Source organism: Crinia signifera, chromosome 6 (assembly GCF_055691185.1).
Source record: "Crinia signifera chromosome 6, ASM5569118v1, whole genome shotgun sequence".
NCBI classification, from domain to species: Eukaryota; Metazoa; Chordata; class Amphibia; order Anura; family Myobatrachidae; genus Crinia; species Crinia signifera.
Genome location: NC_139222.1, coordinates 55,224,699 through 55,243,266, shown reverse-complemented (window position 1 = coordinate 55,243,266; position 18,568 = coordinate 55,224,699).

Sequence of the window (18,568 nt, the reverse complement as noted above, 5' to 3'; positions counted from 1 at the left end):
ACAAAATTGGGTGAATAAGTATGTATTTCAGGAGTGAGTTAGCAGGTTATTGGGGAAGTAAGTCCTGATATTTTTGGAGGTTGCAGGGGCCACTACACCATTCAAAATAGGCAGGCTTTAGCATATGCAGTTAGGCCCTGTAGGATGATTTTAGCTAAAAAGTGCCCCAAACACTCAAACGGGCTTGTATCTGGGAAGGGAAAATATGGGAAACATGACTTAGACACCAAATAATACACTGTATGCCATGTTTCCAAATTTTTATGCACAGTGGTTACAGCATGAAGCGAATGCATGTGAATATACAAAGGTGCATTGCATTAAACAAGTCCACTGAGCGTCCCAAAATGGCCGGCCTGCCTGCTTTCATCCATCAATTGTTCTAAATTTTTCATTACCCAATGAGCTGAGGTGGAGTCTTAGCCAGTGGTACCATCAGGGAGGTGTGTAAAGCACTTTAGGCTAGACAGCCAATCAGCTGCCAGCTTCCATCTGTCAATCAAATACAGCAGCCAATTTGAAAGCTGCCCATTGATCAGCAGGCCCTTTATGACATCACAGACAGACCCTCAGAACTATCTGTGCATGTCTAATGGCTGGCTGTCAGTTGGGCGGGTGGGTGGCAGAGGGAGGGGATGACTGTCTCGTTTCTCCTGAAAATTGCGGTTTTTCTGCGTTTACGGGAAAAGTTGAGGTCCGACGCGCAAAAGTGGGGTATCGTAGAAATCACCTTTTAAAGACGCACATTTCTGGCTCCCCAAAAATGGGCATTTCAAATGAGAAATGAGTCCAATGAACAAAATAGCGTGAATAAGTATGTATTTCAGGGGTGAGTTAGCAGGTTATTGGGGAAGTAAGTCCTGATATTTTTGGAGGTTGCAGGGGCCACTACACCATTCAAAATAGGCAGGCTTTAGCATATGCAGTTAGGCCCTGTAGGATGATTTTAGCTAAAAAGTGCCCCAAACACTCAAACGGGCTTGTATCTGGGAAGGGAAAATATGGGAAACATGACTTAGACACCAAATGATACACTGTATGCCATGTTTCCAAATTTTTATGCACAGTGGTTACAGCATGAAGCGAATGCATGTGAAAATACAAAGGTGCATTGCATTAAACAAGTCCAATGAGCGTCCCAAAATGGCCGGCCTGCCTGTTTTCATCCATCAATTGTCTACATTTTTCAATACCCAATGAGCTGAGGTGGAGTCTTAGCCAGTGGTACCATCAGGGAGGTGTGTAAAGCACTTTAGGCTAGACAGCCAATCAGCTGCCAGCTTCCATCTGTCAATCAAATACAGCAGCCAATCAGAAAGCTGCCCATTGATCAGCAGGCCCTTTATGACATCACAGACAGACCCTCAGAACTATCTGTGCATGTCTAATGGCTGGCTGTCAGTTGGGCGGGTGGGTGGCAGAGGGAGGGAATGTCTGTCTCGTTTCTCCTGAAAATTGCGATTTTTCTGCGTTTACGGGAAAAGTTGAGGACCGACGCGCAAAAGTGGGGTATCGTAGAAATCGCCTTTTAAAGACGCACATTTCTGGCCCCCCAAAAATGGGCATTTCAAATGAGAAATTAGTCCAATTAACAAAATAGGGTGAATAAGTATGTATTTCAGGGGTGAGTTAGCAGGTTATTGGGGAAGTAAGTCCTGATATTTTTGAAGGTTGCAGGGGCCACTAGACCATTCAAAATAGGCAGGCTTTAGCATATGCAGTTAGGCCCCGTAGGAAGATTTTAGCTAAAAAGTGCCCCAAACACTCAAACGGGCTAGTATCTGGGAAGGAAAAACATGGGAAACATGACTTAGACACCAAATGATACACTGTATGCCATGTTTCCAAATTTTTTATGCACAGTGGTTACAGCATGAAGCGAATGCATGTGAAAATACAAAGGTGCATTGCATTAAACAAGTCCAATGAGCGTCCCAAAATGGCTGGCCTGCCTGCTTTCATCCATCAATTGTTCTAAATTTTTCATTACCCAATGAGCTGAGGTGGAGTCTTAGCCAGTGGTACCATCAGGGAGGTGTGTAAAGCACTTTAGGCTAGACAGCCAATCAGCTGCCAGCTTCCATCTGTCAATCAAAAACAACAGCCAATCAGAAAGCTGCCCATTGATCAGCAGGCCCTTTATGACATCACAGACAGACCCTCAGAACTATCTGTGCATGTCTAATGGCTGGCTTTCAGTTGGGCGGGTGGGTGGCAGAGGGAGGGGATGTCTGTCTCGTTTCTCCTGAAAATTGCGTTTTTTCTGCGTTTACAGGAAAAGTTGAGGTCCGGCGCGCAAAAGTGGGGTATCGTAGAAATCACCTTTTAAAGACGCACATTTCTGGCTCCCCAAAAATGGGCATTTCAAATGAGAAATGAGTCCAATGAACAAAATTGGGTGAATAAGTATGTATTTCAGGAGTGAGTTAGCAGGTTATTGGGGAAGTAAGTCCTGATATTTTTGGAGGTTGCAGGGGCCACTACACCATTCAAAATAGGCAGGCTTTAGCATATGCAGTTAGGCCCTGTAGGATGATTTTAGCTAAAAAGTGCCCCAAACACTCAAACGGGCTTGTATCTGGGAAGGGAAAATATGGGAAACATGACTTAGACACCAAATGATACACTGTATGCCATGTTTCCAAATTTTTATGCACAGTGGTTACAGCATGAAGCGAATGCATGTGAATATACAAAGGTGCATTGCATTAAACAAGTCCACTGAGCGTCCCAAAATGGCCGGCCTGCCTGCTTTCATCCATCAATTGTTCTAAATTTTTCATTACCCAATGAGCTGAGGTGGAGTCTTAGCCAGTGGTATCATCAGGGAGATGTGTAAAGCACTTTAGGCTAGACAGCTAATCAGCTGCCAGCTTCCATCTGTCAATCAAATACAGCAGCCAATTTGAAAGCTGCCCATTGATCAGCAGGCCCTTTATGACATCACAGACAGACCCTCAGAACTATCTGTGCATGTCTAATGGCTGGCTGTCAGTTGGGCGGGTGGGTGGCAGAGGGAGGGGATGTCTGTCTCATTTCTCCTGAAAATTGCGGTTTTTCTGCGTTTACGGGAAAAGTTGAGGTCCGACGCGCAAAAGTGGGGTATCGTAGAAATCACCTTTTAAAGACGCACATTTCTGGCCCCCCAAAAATGGGCATTTCAAATGAGAAATGAGTCCAATTAACAAAATAGTGTGAATAAGTATGTATTTCAGGGGTGAGTTAGCAGGTTATTGGGGAAGTAAGTCCTGATATTTTTGGAGGTTGCGGTGGCAACTACACCATTCAAAATAGGCAGGCTTTAGCATATGCAGTTAGGCCATGTAGGATTATTTTAGCTACAAAGTGCCCCAAACACTCAATCTGGCTTGTATCTGGGAATGGAAAATATGGGAAACATGACTTAGACACCAATTGATACACTGTATGCCATGTTTCCAAATTTTTATGCACAGTGGTTACAGCATGAAGCGAATGCTTGTGAAAATACAAAGGTGCATTGCATTAAACAAGTCCAATGAGCGTCCCAAAATGGCCGGCCTGCCTGCTTTCATCCATCAATTGTCTAAATTTTTCATTACCCAATGAGCTGAGGTGGAGTCTTAGCCAGTGGTACCATCAGGGAGGTGTGTAAAGCACTTTAGGCTAGACAGCCAATCAGCTGCCAGCTTCCATCTGTCAATCAAATACAGCAGCCAATCAGAAAGCTGCCCATTGATCAGCAGGCCCTTTATGACATCACAGACAGACCCTCAGAACTATCTGTGCATGTCTAATGGCTGGCTGTCAGTTGGGTGGGTGGGTGGCAGAGGGAGGGGATGTCTGTCTCGTTTCTCCTGAAAATTGCGGTTTTTCTGCGTTTACGGGAAAAGTTGAGGTCCGACGCGCAAAAGTGGGGTATCGTAGAAATCACCTTTTAAAGACGCACATTTCTGGCCCCCCAAAAATGGGCATTTCAAATGAGAAATGAGTCCAATTAACAAAATAGGGTGAATAAGTATGTATTTCAGGGGTGAGTTAGCAGGTTATTGGGGAAGTAAGTCCTGATATTTTTGGAGGTTGCAGGGGCCACTAGACCATTCAAAATAGGCAGGCTTTAGCATATGCAGTTAGGCCCCGTAGGAAGATTTTAGCTAAAAAGTGCCCCAAACACTCAAACGGGCTAGTATCTGGGAAGGAAAAACATGGGAAACATGACTTAGACACCAAATGATACACTGTATGCCATGTTTCCAAATTTTTTATGCACAGTGGTTACAGCATGAAGCGAATGCATGTGAAAATACAAAGGTGCATTACATTAAACAAGTCCAATGAGCGTCCCAAAATGGCTGGCCTGCCTGCTTTCATCCATCAATTGTTCTAAATTTTTCATTACCCAATGAGCTGAGGTGGAGTCTTAGCCAGTGGTACCATCAGGGAGGTGTGTAAAGCACTTTAGGCTAGACAGCCAATCAGCTGCCAGCTTCCATCTGTCAATCAAATACAGCAGCCAATCAGAAAGCTGCCCATTGATCAGCAGGCCCTTTATGACATCACAGACAGACCCTCAGAACTATCTGTGCATGTCTAATGGCTGGCTTTCAGTTGGGCGGGTGGGTGGCAGAGGGAGGGGATGTCTGTCTTGTTTCTCCTGAAAATTGCGTTTTTTCTGCGTTTACGGGAAAAGTTGAGGTCCGGCGCGCAAAAGTGGGGTATCGTAGAAATCACCTTTTAAAGACGCACATTTCTGGCTCCCCAAAAATGGGCATTTCAAATGAGAAATGAGTCCAATGAACAAAATTGGGTGAATAAGTATGTATTTCAGGAGTGAGTTAGCAGGTTATTGGGGAAGTAAGTCCTGATATTTTTGGAGGTTGCAGGGGCCACTACACCATTCAAAATAGGCAGGCTTTAGCATATGCAGTTAGGCCCTGTAGGATGATTTTAGCTAAAAAGTGCCCTAAACACTCAAACGGGCTTGTATCTGGGAAGGGAAAATATGGGAAACATGACTTAGACACCAAATGATACACTGTATGCCATGTTTCCAAATTTTTATGCACAGTGGTTACAGCATGAAGCGAATGCATGTGAATATACAAAGGTGCATTGCATTAAACAAGTCCACTGAGCGTCCCAAAATGGCCGGCCTGCCTGCTTTCATCCATCAATTGTTCTAAATTTTTCATTACCCAATGAGCTGAGGTGGAGTCTTAGCCAGTGGTATCATCAGGGAGGTGTGTAAAGCACTTTAGGCTAGACAGCCAATCAGCTGCCAGCTTCCATCTGTCAATCAAATACAGCAGCCAATTTGAAAGCTGCCCATTGATCAGCAGGCCCTTTATGACATCACAGACAGACCCTCAGAACTATCTGTGCATGTCTAATGGCTGGCTGTCAGTTGGGCGGGTGGGTGGCAGAGGGAGGGGATGTCTGTCTCATTTCTCCTGAAAATTGCGGTTTTTCTGCGTTTACGGGAAAAGTTGAGGTCCGACGCGCAAAAGTGGGGTATCGTAGAAATCATCTTTTAAAGACGCACATTTCTGGCCCCCCAAAAATGGGCATTTCAAATGAGAAATGAGTCCAATTAACAAAATAGTGTGAATAAGTATGTATTTCAGGGGTGAGTTAGCAGGTTATTGGGGAAGTAAGTCCTGATATTTTTGGAGGTTGCAGGGGCAACTACACCATTTAAAATAGGCAGGCTTTAGCATATGCAGTTAGGCCCCGTAGGATGATTTTAGCTAAAAAGTGCCCCAAACACTCAAACGGGCTAGTATCTGGGAAGGAAAAACATGGGAAACATGACTTAGACACCAAATGATACACTGTATGCCATGTTTCCAAATTTTTATGCACAGTGGTTACAGCATGAAGCGAATGCATGTGAAAATACAAAGGTGCATTGCATTAAACAAGTCCAATGAGCGTCCCAAAATGGCCGGCCTGCCTGCTTTCATCCATCAATTGTCTAAATTTTTCATTACCCAATGAGCTGAGGTGGAGTCTTAGCCAGTGGTACCATCAGGGAGGTGTGTAAAGCACTTTAGGCTAGACAGCCAATCAGCTGCCAGCTTCCATCTGTCAATCAAATACAGCAGCCAATCAGAAAGCTGCCCATTGATCAGCAGGCCCTTTATGACATCACAGACAGACCCTCAGAACTATCTGTGCATGTCTAATGGCTTACTTTCAGTTGGGCGGGTGGGTGGCAGAGGGAGGGGATGTCTGTCTCGTTTCTCCTGAAAATTGCTGTTTTTCTGCGTTTACGGGAAAAGTTGAGGTCCGGCGCGCAAAAGTGAGGTATCGTAGAAATCACCTTTTAAAGACGCACATTTCTGGCTCCCCAAAAATGGGCATTTCAAATGAGAAATGAGTCCAATGAACAAAATAGGGTGAATAAGTATGTATTTCAGGGGTGAGTTAGCAGGTTATTGTGGAAGTAAGTCCTGATATTTTTGGAGGTTGCGGTGGCAACTACACCATTCAAAACAGGCAGGCTTTAGCATATGCAGTTAGGCCCTGTAGGATGATTTTAGCTAAAAAGTGCCCCAAACACTCAATCTGGCTTGTATCTGGGAAGGGAAAATATGGGAAACATGACTTAGACACCAAATGATACACTGTATGCCATGTTTCAAAATTTTTATGCACAGTGGTTACAGCATGAAGCGAATGCATGTGAAAATACAAAGGTGCATTGCATTAAACAAGTCCAATGAGCGTCCCAAAATGGCCGGCCTGCCTGCTTTCATCCATCAATTGTTCTAAATTTTTCATTACCCAATGAGCTGAGGTGGAGTCTTAGCCAGTGGTACCATCAGGGAGGTGTGTAAAGCACTTTAGGCTAGACAGCCAATCAGCTGCCAGCTTCCATCTGTCAATCAAATACAGCAGCCAATCAGAAAGCTGCCCATTGATCAGCAGGCCCTTTATGACATCACAGACAGACCCTCAGAACTATCTGTGCATGTCTAATGGCTGGCTTTCAGTTGGGCGGGTGGGTGGCAGAGGGAGGGGATGTCTGTCTCGTTTCTCCTGAAAATTGCGGTTTTTCTGCGTTTACGGGAAAAGTTGAGGTCCGACGTGCAAAAGTGGGGTATCGTAGAAATCACCTTTTAAAGACGCACATTTCTGGCCCCCCAAAAATGGGCATTTCAAATGAGAAATGAGTCCAATTAACAAAATAGGGTGAATGAGTATGTATTTCAGGGGTGAGTTAGCAGGTTATTGGGGAAGTAAGTCCTGATATTTTTGGAGGTTGCAGGGGCCACTACACCATTCAAAATAGGCAGGCTTTAGCATATGCAGTTAGGCCCTGTAGGATGATTTTAGCTAAAAAGTGCCCCAAACACTCAAACAGGCTTGTATCTGGAAAGGGAAAATATGGGAAACATGATTTAGACACCAAATGATACACTGTATGCCATGTTTCCAAATTTTTATGCACAGTGGTTACAGCATGAAGCGAATGCATGTGAATATACAAAGGTGCATTGAATTAAACAAGTCCACTGAGCGTCCCAAAATGGCCGGCCTGCCTGCTTTCATCCATCAATTGTTCTAAATTTTTCATTACCCAATGAGCTAAGGTGGAGTCTTAGCCAGTGGTATCATCAGGGAGGTGTGTAAAGCACTTTAGGCTAGGCAGCCAATCAGCTGCCAGCTTCCATCTGTCAATCAAATACAGCAGCCAATCAGAAAGCTGCCCATTGATCAGCAGGCCCTTTATGACATCACAGACAGACCCTCAGAACTATCTGTGCATGTCTAATGGCTGGCTTTCAGTTTGGCGGGTGGGTGGCAGAGGGAGGGGATGTCTGTCTCGTTTCTCCTTAAAATTGCGGTTTTTCTGCGTTTACGGGAAAAGTTGAGGTCCGACGCGCAAAAGTGGGGTATCGTAGAAATCACCTCTTAAAGACGCACATTTCTGGCTCCCCAAAAATGGGCATTTCAAATGAGAAATGAGTCCAATGAACAAAATAGTGTGAATAAGTATGTATTTCAGGGGTGAGTTAGCAGGTTATTGGGGAAGTAAGTCCTGATATTTTTGGAGGTTGCAGGGGCCACTACACCATTCAAAATAGGCAGGCTTTAGCATATGCAGTTAGGCCCTGTAGGATGATTTTAGCTAAAAAGTGCACCAAACACTCAAACGGGCTTGTATCTGGGAAGGGAAAATATGGGAAACATGACTTAGACACCAAATGATACACTGTATGCCATGTTTCCTAATTTTTATGCACAGTGGTTACAGCATGAAGCGAATGCATGTGAATATACAAAGGTGCATTGCATTAAACAAGTCCACTGAGCGTCCCAAAATGGCCGGCCTGCCTGCTTTCATCCATCAATTGTTTTAAATTTTTCATTACCCAATGAGCTGAGGTGGAGTATTAGCCAGTGGTACCATCAGGGAGGTGTGTAAAGCACTTTAGGCTAGACAGCCAATCAGCTGCCAGCTTCCATCTGTCAATCAAATACAGCAGCCAATCAGAAAGCTGCCCATTGATCAGCAGGCCCTCAATGACATCACAGACAGACCCTCAGAACTATCTGTGCATGTCTAATGGCTGGCTGTCAGTTGGGTGGGTGGGTGGCAGAGGGAGGGGATGTCTGTCTCGTTTCTCCTGAAAATTAAGGTTTTTCTGCGTTTACGGGAAAAGTTGAGGTCCGACGCGCAAAAGTGGGGTATCGCAGAAATCACCTTTTAAAGACGCACATTTCTGGCCCCCCAAAAATGGGCATTTCAAATGAGAAATGAGTCCAATTAACAAAATAGGGTGAATAAGTATGTATTTCAGGGGTGAGTTAGCAGGTTATTGGGGAAGTAAGTCCTGATATTTTTGGAGGTTGCAGGGGCCACTAGACCATTCAAAATAGGCAGGCTTTAGCATATGCAGTTAGGCCCCGTAGGAAGATTTTAGCTAAAAAGTGCCCCAAACACTCAAACGGGCTAGTATCTGGGAAGCAAAAACATGGGAAACATGACTTAGACACCAAATGATACACTGTATGCCATGTTTCGAAATTTTTTATGCACAGTGGTTACAGCATGAAGCGAATGCATGTGAAAATACAAAGGTGCATTGCATTAAACAAGTCCAATGAGCGTCCCAAAATGGCTGGCCTGCCTGCTTTCATCCATCAATTGTTCTAAATTTTTCATTACCCAATGAGCTGAGGTGGAGTCTTAGCCAGTGGTACCATCAGGGAGGTGTGTAAAGCACTTTAGGCTAGACAGCCAATCAGCTGCCAGCTTCCATCTGTCAATCAAAAACAACAGCCAATCAGAAACCTGCCCATTGATCAGCAGGCCCTTTATGACATCACAGACAGACCCTCAGAACTATCTGTGCATGTCTAATGGCTGGCTTTCAGTTGGGCGGGTGGGTGGCAGAGGGAGGGGATGTCTGTCTCGTTTCTCCTGAAAATTGCTGTTTTTCTGCGTTTACGGGAAAAGTTGAGGTCCGGCGCGCAAAAGTGGGGTATCGTAGAAATCACCTTTTAAAGACGCACATTTCTGGCTCCCCAAAAATGGGCATTTCAAATGAGAAATGAGTCCAATGAACAAAATAGGGTGAATAAGTATGTATTTCAGGGGTGAGTTAGCAGGTTATTGTGGAAGTAAGTCCTGATATTTTTGGAGGTTGCGGTGGCAACTGCACCATTCAAAATAGGCAGGCTTTAGCATATGCAGTTAGGCCCTGTAGGATGATTTTAGCTAAAAAGTGCCCCAAACACTCAATCTGGCTTGTATCTGGGAAGGGAAAATATGGGAAACATGACTTAGACACCAAATGATACACTGTATGCCATGTTTCCAAATTTTTATGCACAGTGGTTACAGCATGAAGCGAATGCATGTGAAAATACAAAGGTGCATTGCATTAAACAAGTCCAATGAGCGTCCCAAAATGGCCGGCCTGCCTGCTTTCATCCATCAATTGTTCTAAATTTTTCATTACCCAATGAGCTGAGGTGGAGTCTTAGCCAGTGGTACCATCAGGGAGGTGTGTAAAGCACTTTAGGCTAGACAGCCAATCAGCTGCCAGCTTCCATCTGTCAATCAAATACAGCAGCCAATCAGAAAGCTGCCCATTGATCAGCAGGCCCTTTATGACATCACAGACAGACCCTCAGAACTATCTGTGCATGTCTAATGGCTGGCTTTCAGTTGGGCGGGTGGGTGGCAGAGGGAGGGGATGTCTGTCTCGTTTCTCCTGAAAATTGCGGTTTTTCTGCGTTTACGGGAAAAGTTGAGGTCCGACGCGCAAAAGTGGGGTATCGTAGAAATCACTTTTTAAAGAGGCACATTTCTGGCCCCCCAAAAATGGGCATTTCAAATGAGAAATGAGTCCAATGAACAAAATTGGGTGAATAAGTATGTATTTCAGGGGTGAGTTAGCAGGTTATTGGGGAAGTAAGTCCTGATATTTTTGGAGGTTGCAGGGGCCACTACACTATTCAAAATAGGCAGGCTTTAGCATATGCAGTTAGGCCCTGTAGGATGATTTTAGCTAAAAAGTGCACCAAACACTCAAACGGGCTTGTATCTGGGAAGGGAAAATATGGGAAACATGACTTAGACACCAAATGATACACTGTATGCCATGTTTCCCAATTTTTATGCACAGTGGTTACAGCATGAAGCGAATGCATGTGAATATACAAAGGTGCATTGCATTAAACAAGTCCACTGAGCGTCCCAAAATGGCCGGCCTGCCTGCTTTCATCCATCAATTGTTTTAAATTTTTCATTACCCAATGAGCTGAGGTGGAGTATTAGCCAGTGGTACCATCAGGGAGGTGTGTAAAGCACTTTAGGCTAGACAGCCAATCAGCTGCCAGCTTCCATCTGTCAATCAAATACAGCAGCCAATCAGAAAGCTGCCCATTGATCAGCAGGCCCTTTATGACATCACAGACAGACCCTCAGAACTATCTGTGCATGTCTAATGGCTGGCTTTCAGTTGGGCGGGTGGGTGGCAGAGGGAGGGGATGTCTGTCTCGTTTCTCCTGAAAATTGCGGTTTTTCTGCGTTTACGGGAAAAGTTGAGGTCCGACGCGCAAAAGTGGGGTATAGTAGAAATCACCTTTTAAAGACGCACATTTCTGGCTCCCCAAAAATGGGCATTTCAAATGAGAAATGAGTCCAATGAACAAAATAGGGTTAATAAGTATGTATTTCAGGGGTGAGTTAGCAGGTTATTGGGGAAGTAAGTCCTGATATTTTTGGAGGTTGCAGGGGCCACTAGATCATTCAAAATAGGCAGGCTTTAGCATATGCAGTTAGGCCCCGTAGGAAGATTTTAGCTAAAAAGTGCCCCAAACACTTAAACGGGCTAGTATCTGGGAAGGAAAAACATGGGAAACATGACTTAGACACCAAATGATACACTGTATGCCATGTTTCCAAATTTTTTATGCACAGTGGTTACAGCATGAAGCGAATGCATGTGAAAATACAAAGGTGCATTGCATTAAACAAGTCCAATGAGCGTCCCAAAATGGCTGGCCTGCCTGCTTTCATCCATCAATTGTTCTAAATTTTTCATTACCCAATGAGCTGAGGTGGAGTCTTAGCCAGTGGTACCATCAGGGAGGTGTGTAAAGCACTTTAGGCTAGACAGCCAATCAGCTGCCAGCTTCCATCTGTCAATCAAAAACAACAGCCAATCAGAAAGCTGCCCATTGATCAGCAGGCCCTTTATGACATCACAGACAGACCCTCAGAACTATCTGTGCATGTCTAATGGCTGGCTTTCAGTTGGGCGGGTGGGTGTCAGAGGGAGGGGATGTCTGTCTCGTTTCTCCTGAAAATTGCGGTTTTTCTGCGTTTAGAAAAGTTGAGGTCCGACGCGCAAAAGTGGGGTATAGTAGAAATCACCTTTTAAAGACGCACATTTCTGGCTCCCCAAAAATGGGCATTTCAAATGAGAAATGAGTCCAATGAACAAAATAGGGTGAATAAGTATGTATTTCAGGGGTGAGTTAGCAGGTTATTGGGGAAGTAAGTCCTGATATTTTTGGAGGTTGCAGGGGCCACTACACCATTCAAAATAGGCAGGCTTTAGCATATGCAGTTAGGCCCTGTAGGATGATTTTAGCTAAAAAGTGCCCCAAACACTCAAACGGGCTTGTATCTGGGAAGGGAAAATATGGGAAACATGACTTAGACACCAAATGATACACTGTATGCCATGTTTCCAAATTTTTTATGCACAGTGGTTACAGCATGAAGCGAATGCATGTGAAAATACAAAGGTGCATGGCATTAAACAAGTCCAATGAGCGTCCCAAAATGGCTGGCCTGCCTGCTTTCATCCATCAATTGTTCTAAATTTTTCATTACCCAATGAGCTGAGGTGGAGTCTTAGCCAGTGGTACCATCAGGGAGGTGTGTAAAGCACTTTAGGCTAGACAGCCAATCAGCTGCCAGCTTCCATCTGTCAATCAAAAACAACAGCCAATCAGAAAGCTGCCCATTGATCAGCAGGCCCTTTATGACATCACAGACAGACCCTCAGAACTATCTGTGCATGTCTAATGGCTGGCTTTCAGTTGGGCGGGTGGGTGTCAGAGGGAGGGGATGTCTGTCTCGTTTCTCCTGAAAATTGCGGTTTTTCTGCGTTTAGAAAAGTTGAGGTCCGACGCGCAAAAGTGGGGTATCGTAGAAATCACCTTTTAAAGACGCACATTTCTGGCCCCCCAAAAATGGGCATTTCAAATGAGAAATGAGTCCAATGAACAAAATAGGGTGAATAAGTATGTATTTCAGGGGTGAGTTAGCAGGTTATTGGGGAAGTAAGTCCTGATATTTTTGGAGGTTGCAGGGGCCACTACACCATTCAAAATAGGCAGGCTTTAGCATATGCAGTTAGGCCCTGTAGGATGATTTTAGCTAAAAAGTGCCCCAAACACTCAAACGGGCTTGTATCTGGGAAGGGAAAATATGGGAAACATGACTTAGACACCAAATGATACACTGTATGCCATGTTTCCAAATTTTTTATGCACAGTGGTTACAGCATGAAGCGAATGCATGTGAAAATACAAAGGTGCATGGCATTAAACAAGTCCAATGAGCGTCCCAAAATGGCTGGCCTGCCTGCTTTCATCCATCAATTGTTCTAAATTTTTCATTACCCAATGAGCTGAGGTGGAGTCTTAGCCAGTGGTACCATCAGGGAGGTGTGTAAAGCACTTTAGGCTAGACAGCCAATCAGCTGCCAGCTTCCATCTGTCAATCAAAAACAACAGCCAATCAGAAAGCTGCCCATTGATCAGCAGGCCCTTTATGACATCACAGACAGACCCTCAGAACTATCTGTGCATGTCTAATGGCTGGCTTTCAGTTGGGCGGGTGGGTGGCAGAGGGAGGGGATGTCTGTCTCGTTTCTCCTGAAAATTGCGTTTTTTCTGCATTTACGGGAAAAGTTGAGGTCCGACGCGCAAAAGTGGGGTATCGTAGAAATCACCTTTTAAAGACGCACATTTCTGGCTCCCCAAAAATGGGCATTTCAAATGAGAAATGAGTCCAATGAACAAAATAGGGTGAATAAGTATGTATTTCAGGGGTGAGTTAGCAGGTTATTGGGGAAGTAAGTCCTGATATTTTTGGAGGTTGCAGGGGCCACTACACCATTCAAAATAGGCAGGCTTTAGCATATGCAGTTAGGCCCTGTAGGATGATTTTAGCTAAAAAGTGCCCCAAACACTCAAACGGGCTTGTATCTGGGAAGGGAAAATATGGGAAACATGACTTAGACACCAAATGATACACTGTATGCCATGTTTCCAAATTTTTATGCACAGTGGTTACAGCATGATGCGAATGCATGTGAATATACAAAGGTGCATTGCATTAAACAAGTCCAATGAGCGTCCCAAAAAGGCCGGCCTGCCTGCTTTCATCCATCAATTGTCTAAATTTTTTATTACCCAATGAGCTGAGGTGGAGTCTTAGCCAGTGGTACCATCAGGGAGGTGTGTAAAGCAGTTTAGGCTAGACAGCCAATCAGCTGCCAGCTTCCATCTGTCAATCAAATACAGCAGCCAATCAGAAAGCTGCCCATTGATCAGCAGGCCCTTTATGACATCACAGACAGACCCTCAGAACTATCTGTGCATGTCTAATGGCTGGCTTTCAGTTGGGCTGTTGGGTGGCAGAGGGAGGGGATGTCTGTCTCGTTTCTCCTGAAAATTGCGGTTTTTCTGCGTTTACGGGAAAAGTTGAGGTCCGACGCGCAAAAGTGGGGTATAGTAGAAATCACCTTTTAAAGACGCACATTTCTGGCTCCCCAAAAATGGGCATTTCAAATGAGAAATGAGTCCAATGAACAAAATAGCGTGAATAAGTATGTATTTCAGGGGTGAGTTAGCAGGTTATTGGGGAAGTAAGTCCTGATATTTTTGGAGGTTGCAGGGGCCACTACACCATTCAAAATAGGCAGGCTTTAGCATATGCAGTTAGGCCCTGTAGGATGATTTTAGCTAAAAAGTGCCCCAAACACTTAAACGGGCTTGTATCTGGGAAGGGAAAATATGGGAAACATGACTTAGACACCAAATGATACACTGTATGCCATGTTTCCAAATTTTTATGCACAGTGGTTACAGCATGATGCGAATGCATGTGAATATACAAAGGTGCATTGCATTAAACAAGTCCAATGAGCGTCCCAAAATGGCCGGCCTGCCTGCTTTCATCCATCAATTGTCTAAATTTTTCATTACCCAATGAGCTGAGGTGGAGTCTTAGCCAGTGGTACCATCAGGGAGGTGTGTAAAGCACTTTAGGCTAGACAGCCAATCAGCTGCCAGCTTCCATCTGTCAATCAAAAACAACAGCCAATCAGAAAGCTGCCCATTGATCAGCAGGCCCTTTATGACATCACAGACAGACCCTCAGAACTATCTGTGCATGTCTAATGGCTGGCTTTCAGTTGGGCGGGTGGGTGGCAGAGGGAGGGTATGTCTGTCTCGTTTCTCCTGAAAATTGTGGTTTTTCTGCGTTTACGGGAAAAGTTGAGGTCCGACGCGCAAAAGTGGGGTATCGTAGAAATCACCTTTTAAAGACGCACATTTCTGGCCCCCCAAAAATGGGCATTTAAAATGAGAAATGAGTCCAATTAACAAAATAGGGTGAATAAGTATGTATTTCAGGGGTGAGTTAGCAGGTTATTGGGGAAGTAAGTCCTGATATTTTTGGAGGTTGCAGGGGCCACTAGACCATTCAAAATAGGCAGGCTTTAGCATATGCAGTTAGGCCCCGTAGGAAGATTTTAGCTAAAAAGTGCCCCAAACACTCAAACGGGCTTGTATCTGGGAAGGGAAAATATGGGAAACATGACTTAGACACCAAATGATACACTGTATGCCATGTTTCCAAATTTTTAATGCACAGTGGTTACAGCATGAAGCAAATGCATGTGAATATATAAAGGTGCATTGCATTAAACAAGTCCACTGAGCGTCCCAAAATGGCCGGCCTGCCTGCTTTCATCCATCAATTGTTCTAAATTTTTCATTATCCAATGAGCTGAGGTGGAGTCTTAGCCAGTGGTACCATCAGGGAGGTGTGTAAAGCACTTTAGGCTAGACAGCCAATCAGCTGCCAGCTTCCATCTGTCAATCAAATACAGCAGCCAATCAGAAAGCTGCCCATTGATCAGCAGGCCCTTTATGACATCATAGACAGACCCTCAGAACTATCTGTGCATGTCTAATGGCTGGCTTTCAGTTGGGCGGGTGGGTGGCAGAGGGAGGGGATGTCTGTCTCGTTTCTCCTGAAAATTGCGTTTTTTCTGCATTTACGGGAAAAGTTGAGGTCCGACGCGCAAAAGTGGGGTGTCGTAGAAATCACCTTTTAAAGACGCACATTTCTGGCTCCCCAAAAATGGGCATTTCAAATGAGAAATGAGTCCAATGAACAAAATAGGGTGAATAAGTATGTATTTCCGGGGTGAGTTAGCAGGTTATTGGGGAAGTAAGTCCTGATATTTTTGGAGGTTGCAGGGGCCACTACACCATTCAAAATAGGCAGGCTTTAGCATATGCAGTTAGGCCCCGTAGGATGATTTTAGCTAAAAAGTGCCCTAAACACTCAAACGGGCTTGAATCTGGGAAGGGAAAATATGGGAAACATGACTTAGACACCAAATGATACACTGTATGCCATGTTTCCAAATTTTTATGCACAGTGGTTACAGCATGAAGCGAATGCATGTGAATATACAAAGATGCATTGCATTAAACAAGTCCAATGAGCGTCCCAAAATGGCCGGCCTGCCTGTTTTCATCCATCAATTGTCTAAATTTTTCAATACCCAATGAGCTGAGGTGGAGTCTTAGCCAGTGGTACCATCAGGGAGGTGTGTAAAGCACTTTAGGCTAGACAGCCAATCAGCTGCCAGCTTCCATCTGTCAATCAAATACAGCAGCCAATCAGAAAGCTGCCCATTGATCAGCAGGCCCTTTATGACATCACAGACAGACCCTCAGAACTATCTGTGCATGTCTAATGGCTGGCTGTCAGTTGGGCGGGTGGGTGGCAGAGGGAGGGAATGTCTGTCTCGTTTCTCCTGAAAATTGCGATTTTTCTGCGTTTACGGGAAAAGTTGAGGTCCGACGCGCAAAAGTGGGGTATCGTAGAAATCACCTTTTAAAGACGCACATTTCTGGCTCCCCAAAAATGGGCATTTCAAATGAGAAATGAGTCCAATGAACAAAATAGGGTGAATAAGTATGTATTTCCGGGGTGAGTTAGCAGGTTATTGGGGAAGTAAGTCCTGATATTTTTGGAGGTTGCAGGGGCCACTACACCATTCAAAATAGGCAGGCTTTAGCATATGCAGTTAGGCCCCGTAGGATGATTTTAGCTAAAAAGTGCCCTAAACACTCAAACGGGCTTGAATCTGGGAAGGGAAAATATGGGAAACATGACTTAGACACCAAATGATACACTGTATGCCATGTTTCCAAATTTTTATGCACAGTGGTTACAGCATGAAGCGAATGCATGTGAATATACAAAGATGCATTGCATTAAACAAGTCCAATGAGCGTCCCAAAATGGCCGGCCTGCCTGTTTTCATCCATCAATTGTCTAAATTTTTAAATACCCAATGAGCTGAGGTGGAGTCTTAGCCAGTGGTACCATCAGGGAGGTGTGTAAAGCACTTTAGGCTAGACAGCCAATCAGCTGCCAGCTTCCATCTGTCAATCAAATACAGCAGCCAATCAGAAAGCTGCCCATTGATCAGCAGGCCCTTTATGACATCACAGACAGACCCTCAGAACTATCTGTGCATGTCTAATGGCTGGCTGTCAGTTGGGCGGGTGGGTGGCAGAGGGAGGGAATGTCTGTCTCGTTTCTCCTGAAAATTGCGATTTTTCTGCGTTTACGGGAAAAGTTGAGGTCCGACGCGCAAAAGTGGGGTATCGTAGAAATCACCTTTTAAAGACGCACATTTCTGGCTCCCCAAAAATGGGCATTTCAAATGAGAAATGAGTCCAATGAACAAAATAGGGTGAATAAGTATGTATTTCCGGGGTGAGTTAGCAGGTTATTGGGGAAGTAAGTCCTGATATTTTTGGAGGTTGCAGGGGCCACTACACCATTCAAAATAGGCAGGCTTTAGCATATGCAGTTAGGCCCCGTAGGATGATTTTAGCTAAAAAGTGCCCTAAACACTCAAACGGGCTTGAATCTGGGAAGGGAAAATATGGGAAACATGACTTAGACACCAAATGATACACTGTATGCCATGTTTCCAAATTTTTATGCACAGTGGTTACAGCATGAAGCGAATGCATGTGAATATACAAAGATGCATTGCATTAAACAAGTCCAATGAGCGTCCCAAAATGGCCGGCCTGCCTGTTTTCATCCATCAATTGTCTAAATTTTTCAATACCCAATGAGCTGAGGTGGAGTCTTAGCCAGTGGTACCATCAGGGAGGTGTGTAAAGCACTTTAGGCTAGACAGCCAATCAGCTGCCAGCTTCCATCTGTCAATCAAATACAGCAGCCAATCAGAAAGCTGCCCATTGATCAGCAGGCCCTTTATGACATCACAGACAGACCCTCAGAACTATCTGTGCATGTCTAATGGCTGGCTGTCAGTTGGGCGGGTGGGTGGCAGAGGGAGGGAATGTCTGTCTCGTTTCTCCTGAAAATTGCGATTTTTCTGCGTTTACGGGAAAAGTTGAGGTCCGACGCGCAAAAGTGGGGTATCGTAGAAATTGCCTTTTAAAGACGCACATTTCTGGCCCCCCAAAAATGGGCATTTCAAATGAGAAATTAGTCTAATTAACAAAATAGGGTGAATAAGTATGTATTTCAGGGGTGAGTTAGCAGGTTATTGGGGAAGTAAGTCCTGATATTTTTGGAGGTTGCAGGGGCCACTAGACCATTCAAAATAGGCAGGCTTTAGCATATGCAGTTAGGCCCCGTAGGAAGATTTTAGCTAAAAAGTGCCCCAAACACTCAAACGGGCTAGTATCTGGGAAGGAAAAACATGGGAAACATGACTTAGACACCAAATGATACACTGTATGCCATGTTTCCAAATTTTTTATG